Below are 12,810 nucleotides of genomic sequence, written 5' to 3' on the forward strand. Positions count from 1 at the left end.
AATCGATTTGAATAATTATTTATTGCCTATCCATATTTGATTATAATGTGGCAAAGGTATTTCAAATGTTAAATTTTAAATGACAATAAATGCTAAACAACTCTTTTATTGCATTTTGCTAGAATATCAAACAGTTTGATGATAACAATTATTCAATTCCAAAATAAAAACGTCTAAGAATTCACTCCCGCTTTGTCTACGAATTACCTGTAAATTGTGTCGAAAAGTTGACGGTGTCTACGAATTAACCGCTGATGTGTGTTGGCGAACCGCTTCCAGGCTGCCGTTGTTCAAAGCGATCTAACTCCCATACCTCATCATTGACAGACGTACGACAGTTGTTGCGCTAAGGGTTTTTTTGTGGTTTTTTTTTTTACAACGGCACTCTGTAGTTCTTTTTGTAATTTCCCCAGACAGGGATTTGAAAACCTGGTTCTTTTTTTTTTAACTTTGCAAAAACTAACAATTGTGGAAAATATTCAAGCATGATGTCCAACATTGCCGAGAGCTGATTGGTCAAATATGAGAATTCCCCTCGGATTCCCCAAGTTCCGGGATTTTTCCTTCTAGAATGCACTCATTTTACTCCTTGCTTTTAAAAGTTTCTTTTCTAAACCCCCCTACACTGTAAAAAACAAATTCTCATGTCTGGATATGTAGCACAACTGGATTTGGTCATGACAAGAATGAAGGTTCTTTTTTAAGATTGGAAGATGAATTACATATCTATACATTATCAGATTGTGGGAAATGTTTACGTACCAACATGGTACCATTGTGCCCATTAATGACTGAAACAATGAGGATATATACATTTCAAACTGCTTCACAAAATGTTGCGATACTTTTCATGGATACGACAATATAAGATTAGTCTGTCCTCTCAAATCAACCATATTTTCCTCTAGTTTGCTGAGGATCACCACTTTTTAAGGTGGTACGTCAAATTGTGTGCATCTGTCTGGAAATAGCCAAAGACAATATTAACCAGTCACATCACCCGTCAAAATGGGAGTATCTGAGCAAAACTGAAACGTCCAACAAAATCGGCGAAAACCAATTCATTGTCCAAACAGCAACTCTCAGTGGAGCGTATGTGGTCAACGTGCATGATTCGATCACAGCCTGGCACCGTCGTCTCATGCTCCGAATAAGTGTGTGAATAGTTGCGAAGAGAAGATTGTCCACTCTTCAGAATGAGCATTGCCGTGTTACGTGAAGGACAGGGCGCCTTGAGAGGGCAATCTGCAGCTCGTTCCACATGTGTTCGATTGGGTTGAGGTCTGGTGACCGGCCTAGCCACTCCATGCGGAAACCAGCCTTACGGAGGCGATTACGCTCTGCGTGAGTAGAAACGTAGACGCCACTGGCGGTCCGCGGTCATTTCTGAGTGTGGTGGCAGTCACGAAGTGATAAGGAAAAATATTTCTTCCTGCAGTGTGTTGGAACCACCTGTATGTCGCTGGGTTTGTTTGTTGTTTAACGCCACACTCAGCAGTATTCCGGCTTTATAACGGCGGGCTGTAAGTAATCGAATCTGGACCAGACAGCATTGACATCATGAGCATCAATCCGCGCAATTTGGATACGATGATATGCACCAACCAAGTCGCTCCTTACGACAAGCATAGTCGCCTCTTACGACAAGCATGGGTTGCTGAGGACCAATTCCAACCCGGATCTTCAGGATATACTTGCATGTGCAAGCTGTGGCTTGTTTGTGGTTCATTCTGCCCCGCCCTGAAGGCTGGGAAGTATACGGGAAACGTTAATTTTGTAGCATGTATGTCGACATGTTTGTTTGTTTGAAATTTCAAGCCACGCATTTACGGAAACAAAACATACAAATCATGTGCGTGGAATGTTGATGCTATTCTTTTCCAGCAATAAGAGATACTTCAAAATCGTCTTTATGTAGTTAATTGATGCATTTCGTTTCTGGTCATTAGCTGACATTATTAAACCATTCATGTGTAATCCGATGTCCTTTTTTCCTCAAGGACTAATTTTCTGATTTTCACGGTGTATACAAAAGAAGAACTGTACTCCAGAGATCGTAAATAACAGCATAATATAAAATATGTTCTGAATATGCTTATTCATGAACAACGACGACATCTCTATTTAAATGTAATATGGCTGAATTCCACATTCTACATACCACACTTCACTGGAAATATTTGGAATAGTTATATGCCGTATCTGAATTAACCCAGTCCCCCGAGGTTTTTTAATCAGTGCACCGCACATAGCCACATGTGAAACGTTTGGTAGCAAAGTCAAAGCAAAAATAGAGTAGTGTGTCGGCGAATTTGCATCAAGGCTGTAGTATTTTTCAACCGTTTAATGGAATTCAATGCACAGCCATAGCTCTGGTCACTATCATATATTTTGTGTCCCATGGCTCAAATCTATTTGCGTCTGTACCGTGTTCCACTGACCTCGATAATCTGTTGGATGAAGGCACAGCTCTCTGTAGTCTTATAGTTAACACCGAAGGCTATGATGGATATTAAGGTCATAATCAGCTCCCAGCAGGATTATTTACGGATTTTGATTCGTATGCATTATTTGACTCTCATCAGCGGAATGGTTTTGGTCAGATTGATCCGCATGGATATGCAGTTTTACTTCTGTTTAGTAGTATGGATGAATTGTTTTGTTACATCTAAACAGTATATCAGGCGACTATGCTTGTCGTAAGAGGCGACAAGCGGGATCGGCTGGTCAGGCTTTGGTTGATGCATGGCATCGATCCCAATTGCCTGGATCGATGCTCATGATATTAATCACTGGCTTGTCTGGTCCAGACTCGATTATTTACAGACCGCTGTCATATAGCTGGAATAGTGCGGCGTCAAACGACAAACCAATCAATCATCAACATATGAACTCAAACCAGTCATTGTTACAAGTAAACTGCATTCCACAACAGTTACTGACACTGGATAAAAAACAGTACATAGAAAGAGACCAATTAACTCAACTCATCATGATCACATTTAATATTCTTTGAAAGAAAGAAATACAAAAAAGAAACTGACCAAAAAACGTAATACAAGAGACGAGGAATCTCCGTTATAGATTATTCATACGTGATAATATTTTGAGTATGTGCATCTGTGGTTGTGACAAAAAGACCTTATCTAGTATGACTTTTTAGCCATATGGAGCCCTTAGTATTTTCATTTACATTATTATAACCAAAGCCAAGTGCAAAAAGAAGGTGATCTATTATTTGAGTATGTGCATCTGCCAATGTTGTTGGTAGTTTTGATACTATTTCCACATGTTTACATTTGTGCCAGAAATTGCTTCCATTTCCTTCGATCTACTTTTTAAATAAAGACCCAGGTTAAAATAGGTCTTCAGCAACCCATGCTTGCGGTAAGTGTGAGTGAGTTGGGTTTAACGCCGCTTTTAACAGTATTCCAGTTATATCACGGCGTGTCAGCTTAATGTGGGAGGAAATCCCGGAGTGATGCAGGTATCAGACGTTTACCACTTCGGTGAAACCCACGAGCACGGGTATGGTGCTGACAAACCTAGAAACATAATCGGGGCGAACTGGGATTCGAACCTACAATCATAGGTTTCTGGCGTGCCCAAGAGACGCAACTCTGCTCAGCGAATCGCGGCGCCTTAGACGACTGGGCCACCCGTGCCCCCTGCTTGCGGTAAGAGGCGACGAACAGGATTGGGTAGTCATGCTCGCCGATTTGGTCGATGCTTAACATCATATTCCATTTGCGTAGTTCGATGCTCTTGGTGTCAATCACTGGATTATCTGGTCCAGACTGGATTATTTACAGACCGCCGTCATATGGCTGGAAGAATTTATTTTTGAATAGACCTCTCCTATACAAATGTATCAACTGTATTGCCCAATACTCAAAATTAATATATATAAAAAACAGCGTTGTGTTATTTGTGGTTAATATAGTTATGCTCCTTCATGCCTTTCAGTAACATCATAATTATACGTTATCACATATGGCGGGGAACTTTGATGCTCTCTATCAATGTTTTCTTGTTCATATGTAGGTTGTAGGTCAAATTTAGACGGCCACGAGAGAACCTGGACATAATGATTCAGGATTGACGCTGCTGTTACAGACAGACACGTTATTTGTTATAGTCTCACTAGGTGTTAATGTACACTTAATTGCTACTCCAAAGGCGTTATGAGACTCCAAGGACATCAATAATGTTTTAAAAAAGAATATTAGCATTACAGTACATCACTAACTATATCAGAGATGTTGCTGTCGCAGTAAAATATTATTGCAGCTTTCGGCAGAATATTTAGGTTATACTTGCTGTTGGTGGCCTACCACTGTCGAGTTGAACGATGACGTTAGCATGGTTCAATGTGGCAACGACGCGCGGCTGTAAGATTTCACCACATGGATTTTGTATCGAGATTGGAATTTTATTTTTTTCAGTTACGGCTTCAAAACAGATTTATGTTTATTTAAAGCTACAAGCCTCAATCTTTCAAAGAAAAAATATCTTGCAGCAATCGTATTTTTGTGGCAGGTATTTTATTTCTTTGTCAACAGCTTGAAGCATAATTATTTTTTTCAAGAAGTTTCGGGGACAATATATTTTTTTCCGGTAAATTCCAAGGACCCCCAAAATATTAAACGGTCGGCCCCTAACACATGCTCCTATTTGGTTGAACCAGCGAGATTTCCCTGACATAATTATTTGGCCACCATTTTTATTCTGAAAATCTGTTTATAACAGAAACAAACCCTGCTCCTGCGGGCCTGATATAGATGGAATATTAATGAGTTCGGCGTTAAAAATAACCCCAAAACAACATCTTATCAGCTCGATGCAGCATAAATCTTGACTCTTGAAGCGGTTCTCCATCGAAGAACATCTGAACAGACTGAGCAACCGAAGCACTCGTCACCACTCGCGTGTTTCTGAAACCTACAACAAGCATTCCATTCGTGACCAACTCGTCCCATTCCGGGACAAGCCGAATGTAGATTCGTGTCCCTCTCGAACATTCGTGATCAACTCGTGTTATACCGGGACAAGCAGGTTACGGAAAGGGGCGAGTGGTGACGAATGCCCTCTCGAAGGTTACCTCACAGCAGCTCTGAACAGACTGAGCAACCGAAGCATTCGTCAACACTCCGTGTTTCCGAAACCTACAACAACATACCGGGTATGCAAGCATATTGGCGAATGAACACGAGAAATACTCTAAACAAGAACGATAACTCAGCAGCTCTCGCTTATTGTTGTAAAAGTATTAAACATCACTGCTATAAATTGTTTCTTTTGTTCAAAAGAACATTTGGCAAGCCATTCAAGTAAATCATTCTCAGCTATCCATCTTTTATTTGCAGACTATTAAATAAGAAATTAAAATTAGATGAAGAAAACTGACAAGACGAAAGATTTAAGTATTTTCTACAGTGAATTTCTTATACATATTCAGTTAAGTGCATCTTCCCGGGGCAAGAGAGTAAACTGACTATAAAAGTGGAAACTGAACTTTTAAAGTCAGTTAACTCTCTTGCCTCGGGAAGATGAGTTAAGTGTTGCAAATTTGACATTGTCTTTTCATTTCTTGAAACGACATTTTTTAAGACTCATTTATTTCATGACTTAATCTGTGCTTTGATCGACAGTGTTACAAGATACACACATTTAACATTAACTTTATGAAGGACTGCCATATCCACCATGTCTAGAGATGTAAAGAAGTATTTCTAAATATATACCAACGGCGCCGTGAGACCATGTTAATACTCAAACCCCTTGGGGAGTCCAAGTAGCCAATGCTTGTCGTATGAGACGCCTTATCGGATGGGGTGGTCAGACTCGGTAACTTATATTGGTTGATTGGTACCATCTTACCTTGACGGAGTGGATCGTTGCTTGCAAAGTCAACTACTGGTTTGCCTGGTCAAGTCATCAAACAAGCTTTAATATTCGAAACTCGGTTCTAATTTAAGGTGTTAAGAAAAAAGTTACAATTACAATTTTATCAACTAATGTAAAGACTTGTAGCTGAGTACTACCTATCAATTCTGATCTTTTTATGATAGCTTCCTTTTGAGCGAGAGTTATTTTTTTTTACAAATGTCGAAATAATTCATTCGTATTTATATATAATTGCCTTTTATGATTTGTGGTATATCAACCATCATACACTTGCGAATGTTTATTGAGGAATCGATTTTTCTAGCAACCTGTATGCCAATTATCTCTGATTAATCACCACTGCCCTAATTTTGATATCAATAATCCATTCACCCAAATCCACCTTTTAATATTCTATTAAAGTAAAGTTAAACATAATTTCCATAAAGCACCAGTTAATTGAAGTGGGTTGTCTCTTAATATGTCAGTGTTAGTTGGTATACATTAAATTTATGACAAAATCATATTTATAGATATATACTCTTCAAAAAAAGAAACTTGACGCTGACTTTCAAAATGTAATATAATGCGATTGTTTCAAAATAGGACACAGAAACCATAATTGAAACCCTGTTTGAAGATCAATGTATACAATGTTCAAAACATTTATCGTGTCACCTAGACAGACACACGTACACGATACAGTTAATGTCACAGGGGTACAGAAAATATCAGTATCGGTTGTGCCCACCACGTGCATCAATCACCGCGGGTTGACACCGACGACCCATAGATGCAATCAAGTTGTCAATAACACGCTGTTGGATGTGCTGCCATTCATGCTGAAGCGCCGGAAGTGTTTGGGCGGTGGATTCCTTCTGCGAACGCGTCGATCCAACTCGTCCCACAGATGCTCAATCGGGGACAAATCTGGTGACCTGGCTGACCAAGGTAATGTCTGGATGTTGTTGTGCTGTAAGAAGTCCAGACAAACACGTGCAATATGCGGTCGAGCGTTGTCCTGCTGGAACTGTCCGCCATGAACGTTGACGTGAGGAAGAACGTAAGGCTGTAGGATCAAGTCTCTGTAACGCACACCTGTCAATGCACCTGCCACATGCACGAGAGGCGTCCTACCACCGTGATGAATTCCGGCCCATATATACCATGATACCCCCGCCGCCAAATGGGACAACCTGCTGCACACAGTTGGGGGCGTAACGTTCACCCCGTAGACACGTGCGCGCCCATCAGCACGTGTGAGTAGGAAACGGGACTCGTCAGTAAACAGTACATTTCTCCACCTTGCACTTGCCCATCTAACCCTCTGTTGGCACCAAAGCAGACGGTCCGCCAGATGACGTGGGGTCAATACATGACGTCGAACAGGTCTTCGTGCAAAAAGTCCAGCCTCCCTCAGTCTGTTGCGTACCGTTTGATCTGATAGGGATCTGTGTGGTCGTAGACGCGACTGTGGTAGTGCGGTCTCGGAGGTGTCGCAGCCGGATGTATCCATCTTGTGCTTGGGATGTCACCCTTGGTCTTCCTGACCTTGGTCTGTCGTCAACTCTGTTGGTGTTGTTGTAACGGGGATCACAGTGCGGAGATTGTCTGTCTGGATACGCCAAAGTGCCTTGCCACTTCTTGCTGAGTTGCTCCAGCTTGTGGCGTTGTTCCGTTGAGCTGCATTCAGTCTTGGCATTCTGTCACCGCCTCTACTGCCGTTATAAGGACTGTATGAACAGCCGTTGATGTGGATGTTTATACCCATTCAGCAGGGGGGCCTGCATGCCTAAATGCAGGATCCTGTGCTGCACGTTTTTTACAGGCGGTTGCGTTTGGATGAAGCTGTAAAATTGATCCTCAAACGCTACGTTTATGTGCTTTGCATGTGTTTTCGCGAATTATAGACACATCATCTTTCTGTTTGACTTATTTGGTTCTCAATTAAAGTGGGTTTACATCTATGTCAAGTTTCTTTTTTTGAAGAGTATATAATAAAAGTTGTCACCGGGTTAGAATAGGTCTTCAGCATCCCATGCATGTTTTCCATAAAAGGTGATTCCTTGTCGCAAGAGGCGACTAACGCGATCGGTGGTGAAACTCGTTGACTTGGTTGATGCACGTCATCGTATCCAAATGCGTGGATCGATGCTCCTGATGTCAGTCACTGGATAGTCAGGTCAACAACAAAGAAACGTGTCTGAACTCGCCTAAACTGACATAGACTTTAATTGTGCACTTTTGACATGGTCCATGAATACCATGAAAAATATGAATGACTTTAGCAAATTCAGCCATCTCTATAGTTAAATGCATTTCTACTTTACAAATTCTAATATTTCAGTACAACATAAATTTTATTAATCGGTGTGAAAGTTGCTTTTGTTTTTTTATGCCTTTATTAGAGCATTAGCTATGTTGGTATATTAAAAGCAAATTTGTAAATATCGCCAATGAGAGTTCGGGGGCGGTGGGCTAGCCTAGTGGTTAAAGCGTTCGCTCGTCACGCCGAAGACCCAGGTTCGATTTAACAAAAGGGTACAATGTGTGAAGCCCATTTCTGGTATCCCTGCCGTGATATTGCTGGAATATTGCTAAAAGCGGAGTAAAACTATACTCACTCACTCAACAGAAGGAACTCCGAGTCCGTGTGCATATGTCTGCCAGTCGTCCCAACATCGAACTGTTTAATTGTGGTGAAAGGTTTTGCTAAATTTAAGTACAAATCGAATGGGTTGGGATGTGAATTTCGATTTCGTTATATCTGCAAGTTGGCCTGCTCGTTTCTAATTTCCTTGAAGTCCAACATGAGCCTGAGTTTATACAATATTACATGTAATGTACTTGAGTTCATGAGTGTGTCCAGCCTCCATCAAAGATTGCGGCTACATTGAACCTTGTTAAGCTTGTCGTGAAAGGCGAACAAATGGATCGGATGGTTGCTCGGTGTCATGTCATCGTACACTGGCTTGTCTGGCCTACACTAGATTAGAACTTTATTTACAAACCGTCGTCATGTATAATACATGTTGGGGGGCCTGGATGGCCCAGTCGTCTAAGGCGCCGCGATTCGCTGTGCAGAGTTGCGTCCCCTGGGCACGCCAGAAACCAGATTATGGGTACGAATCCCGGTTCGCCCCGATTATGTTTCTAGGTTTGTCAGCACCATACCCTTGCTCGTGGGTTTTACCGAAGTGGTAAACGTCTAAGACCTGCATCACTTCGGGCTTTCCTCCCACATTATGCTGACACGCCGTGATATAACTGGAATACTGTTAAAAGCGGTGTTAAACCCAACTCACTCACTCACTCACTCACTGTAATACATGTTGAGAGTGCTGCGTGTTGTACAGTCACGTGTTTACACGATGAAAAACACCCATTACCTTAAAATTAATTGGGACAATTTGGTAACTTTACACAGAAAGATCTAACGAATGTTTCAAGAAAATATATTCGGGTAGGAAAGTCCGGTGCCAATCCTCATTTTCTGTTCCAGCAAATAAAAAAAAGAAGAAATATTTGCTGTGATTGACCAATTACTTTTCGAGTCTCGATCCCAGCCTCGTTATGAAACTTGCGCAGTCACCGTGAAGGTGAGCATGGCGAAATTTCTATCCAGAGTTCACGCCCTTGGATTGCAAGCTTCATTCAACTGGCGGTTCAGCTCGACTATGACAGCTCAGAAATTAAACGCGGACCTTTCTCGGGAGTTGGTTGAAAGTGTCGACAACTTCTTGTTTGATTGCGACGGTAGGTGTGGATGCACATTCATGATTACGTTTACAAGCCTGAAATTTCTTCAATGACAAGTAATTCTTTTTTAAGGCTCTCCCTTTTCAGCGCTAAAGGTCAACCGTCATGTGATTATCACGTGATATTGAAAACAAGCAGCCGACATCCTTTGTTCGATTTTGACAGATAAAATTATGTCAATCAGAGTTTATGCGAGGCATTTAAATGTCCGTGTCCAAGGTTGCGAGGCGCTCACAATTTTGGCCCAGACACCCCCTGTTATCATACCCCATTGATCGACTTAATATGTTTACTGAGTCTTGGTGCAGCGAATTGTTACTTTGATTAGAAATGCTAGCCTACTCATGGAAATTGAAATCTAATGATTCTGACCCTTACGTAGTCACATTTATAAATTCTCAGTAAATATTCATGTACGGAAGATTTGGTGGGTAACAACACGAAGCAGATATTAACCCAAATAGTGTAATTTTCTTCCTTGTGAAATGATGCAATCCTAGATTCTAATCTTATAGTCAACTTGCCCCCAAAAAATTAGAATAAAACTTTTACAGGCTTACGCAATTAACTTGTGTATTTTATTTGGATTTTTCATATAAAATTGAAAGAGAGGTAGGCATTTTATCATGTTTGGTAGGGCAGGGACACGTGACTCGGGTACTCGGGTCGGATGGGTACTGAGTTGGATTGGGTACCCACAGGACTATCCGCAACCGTGGTTACTACCCTGGTAGCCGGCCCCCAATTACCCGACCCTACCCGGGTACCCACTGCAGGTCTCAAGAGATGGGTACAAAATGTTCTGACTGGGAAAAGGTTGACATAGACAGACGTACGACAGTCGTTGCGCTAAGGTTTTATTTTTTGTACAACGGCAATCTGTAGTTCTTTTTGAAATTTTCCCAGACAGGGATTTGAAAACCTGGTTGTCTTTTTGACTTTGCAACAACTAACATTTGTGGAAAATATTAAAGCATGATGTCCGAAATTCCTGAGAGCTGATTTGTCGAATACGAGAATTCCCCTCGGATTCTCGAAATTCCGGGGTTTTCCCTTTTAGAATGCACTTATGTTACTCCTTGGTTTTAAAATTTCTTTTACGGTCCGAATATATTTCCACTCTTCAGTAAGAGTGAGTGAGTATAGTTTTACGCCGCTTTTAGCAATATTCCAGCAATATCACGGCGGGGGACACCAGAAATGGGCTTCACATCTTCAGTAAGAGCATTGCCGTGTTGCCGAGTTGCGTATAGGACAGAGCGCCTTAAGGGGGGCGATCTGCAACTCGTTCCACATGTGGTCAATTGGGTTGAGGTCTGGTAACCGGCCTGGCCACTCCATGCGGAAACCAGCCTAACGTAGAAACGTTAACGCCACTGGCGTTCCGCGGGTCATTTCTGAGTGTGATGGCAGTCACGAAGTGGTAAGGAAAAACATTTCTTCCCGCTGTGTGTTAGAACCACCTGTATGTCACTAGGTTTGTTGTTTAACGCCGCACTCAGCAGTATTCCAGCTATATAACGGCGGTCTGTAAATAATCGAATCTGGACCAGACAGCATTGACATCATGAGCATCAATCTGCGCAATTTGGATACGATGACATGCACCAAACAAGTCGCTTCTTACGACAAGCACAGTCGCCTCTTACGGCAAGCATGGGTTGCTGAAGACCAATTCCAGCCCGGATCTTCAGGATATACTGCATGTGCAAGCTGTGGCTTGTTTGTGGTTGATGCATATGTAGGTTGCAAATTTAGAAGGCCACGAGAGAACCTGGACATTATGATTCAGGATTGACGCTGCTGTAGCAGACAGACACGTTATTTATTCTTCCCCGCCCTGAAGGCGGGGAAGTATACGGGAAACGTTAATTTTGGTTTATTTGAAATTTCAAGCCACGCATTTACGGAAACAGAACATACAAATCATGTGCGTGGAATGTTAATGCTATTCTTTTCCAGCAATAAGAGATACTTCAAAATCGTCTTTATGTAGTTAATTGATGCATCTGACCGTTTCTGGTCATTAGCTGACATTATTAAACCATTCATGTGTAATCGGATGTCCTTTTTTCCTCAAGGACTAATTTTCTGATTTTCACGGTGTATACAAAACTGTACTCCGGAGATCGTAAATAACAGCATAATATAAAATATGTTCTTGATATGCTTATTCATGAACAACGACGATATCTCAATTTAAATGTAATATGGCTGAATCCCACATTCTACATACCACACTTTTGATTGTTTGGATGCTCATGTTCACTGGAAATATTTGGAATAGTTATGTTCCGTATTTTGAATTAATCCAGTCCTCCGTGATTTTTTTAATCAGTGCACCGCACATAGCCACGTGTGAAACGTTTGGCAGCAAAGTCAAAGCAAAATCGGAGTAGTATGTCGGCGAATTTGCATCAAGGCTGTAGTATTTTTCAACCGTTTAATGGAATTCAATGTACAGCCGTAGCTCTGGTCACTCATATATTTTGTGTCCCAGGGCTCAAATCTATTTCCGTCTGTATACCGTGCTCCATTGACCTCGATAATCTGTTGGATGAAGGCATAGCTCTCTACAGTCACATAGTTAATACCGAAGGCTATGATGGGTATTTAGGTCATAATCAGCTCCCAGCAGCCACTGCCTCAAGCGATATTGTCTACATAACAGATCAGTTTTATGGCTCTGTCACAGGTGCTCCAAATATTGAAGCAGGGAAAACAGATTTCAAAGAATCATTTCAACAAGCAATATTGATATCCCCGTCACTTTTGGTAAATTTTAATGATGTCTCCATTGCAATTTTTACGGATTTTGATTCGTATGCATTATTTGACTCTCATCAGCGGAATGGTTTGGGTCAGATTGATCCGAATGGACAAGCGGTTTTACAACTGTTTAGTAGTATGGATGAATTGTTATGTTTCATCTTAACAGTATATCAGGCGACTATGCCTGTCGTAAGAGGCGACAAACGGGATCGGGTGGTCAGGCTTTGGTTGATGCATGGCATCGATCCCAATTGCCTGGATCGATGCTCATGATATTAAGCACTGGATTGTCTGGTCCAAACTCGATTATTTACAGAACGCCGTCATATAGCTGGAGTATTGCTGAGTGCGGCGTTAAACGACAAATCAATCAATCATCTTCATATGAACTCA

Source organism: Haliotis cracherodii, unplaced genomic scaffold (assembly GCF_022045235.1).
Source record: "Haliotis cracherodii isolate W230 unplaced genomic scaffold, xgHalCrac1.p SCAF_15, whole genome shotgun sequence".
Classification (NCBI taxonomy): domain Eukaryota; kingdom Metazoa; phylum Mollusca; class Gastropoda; order Lepetellida; family Haliotidae; genus Haliotis; species Haliotis cracherodii.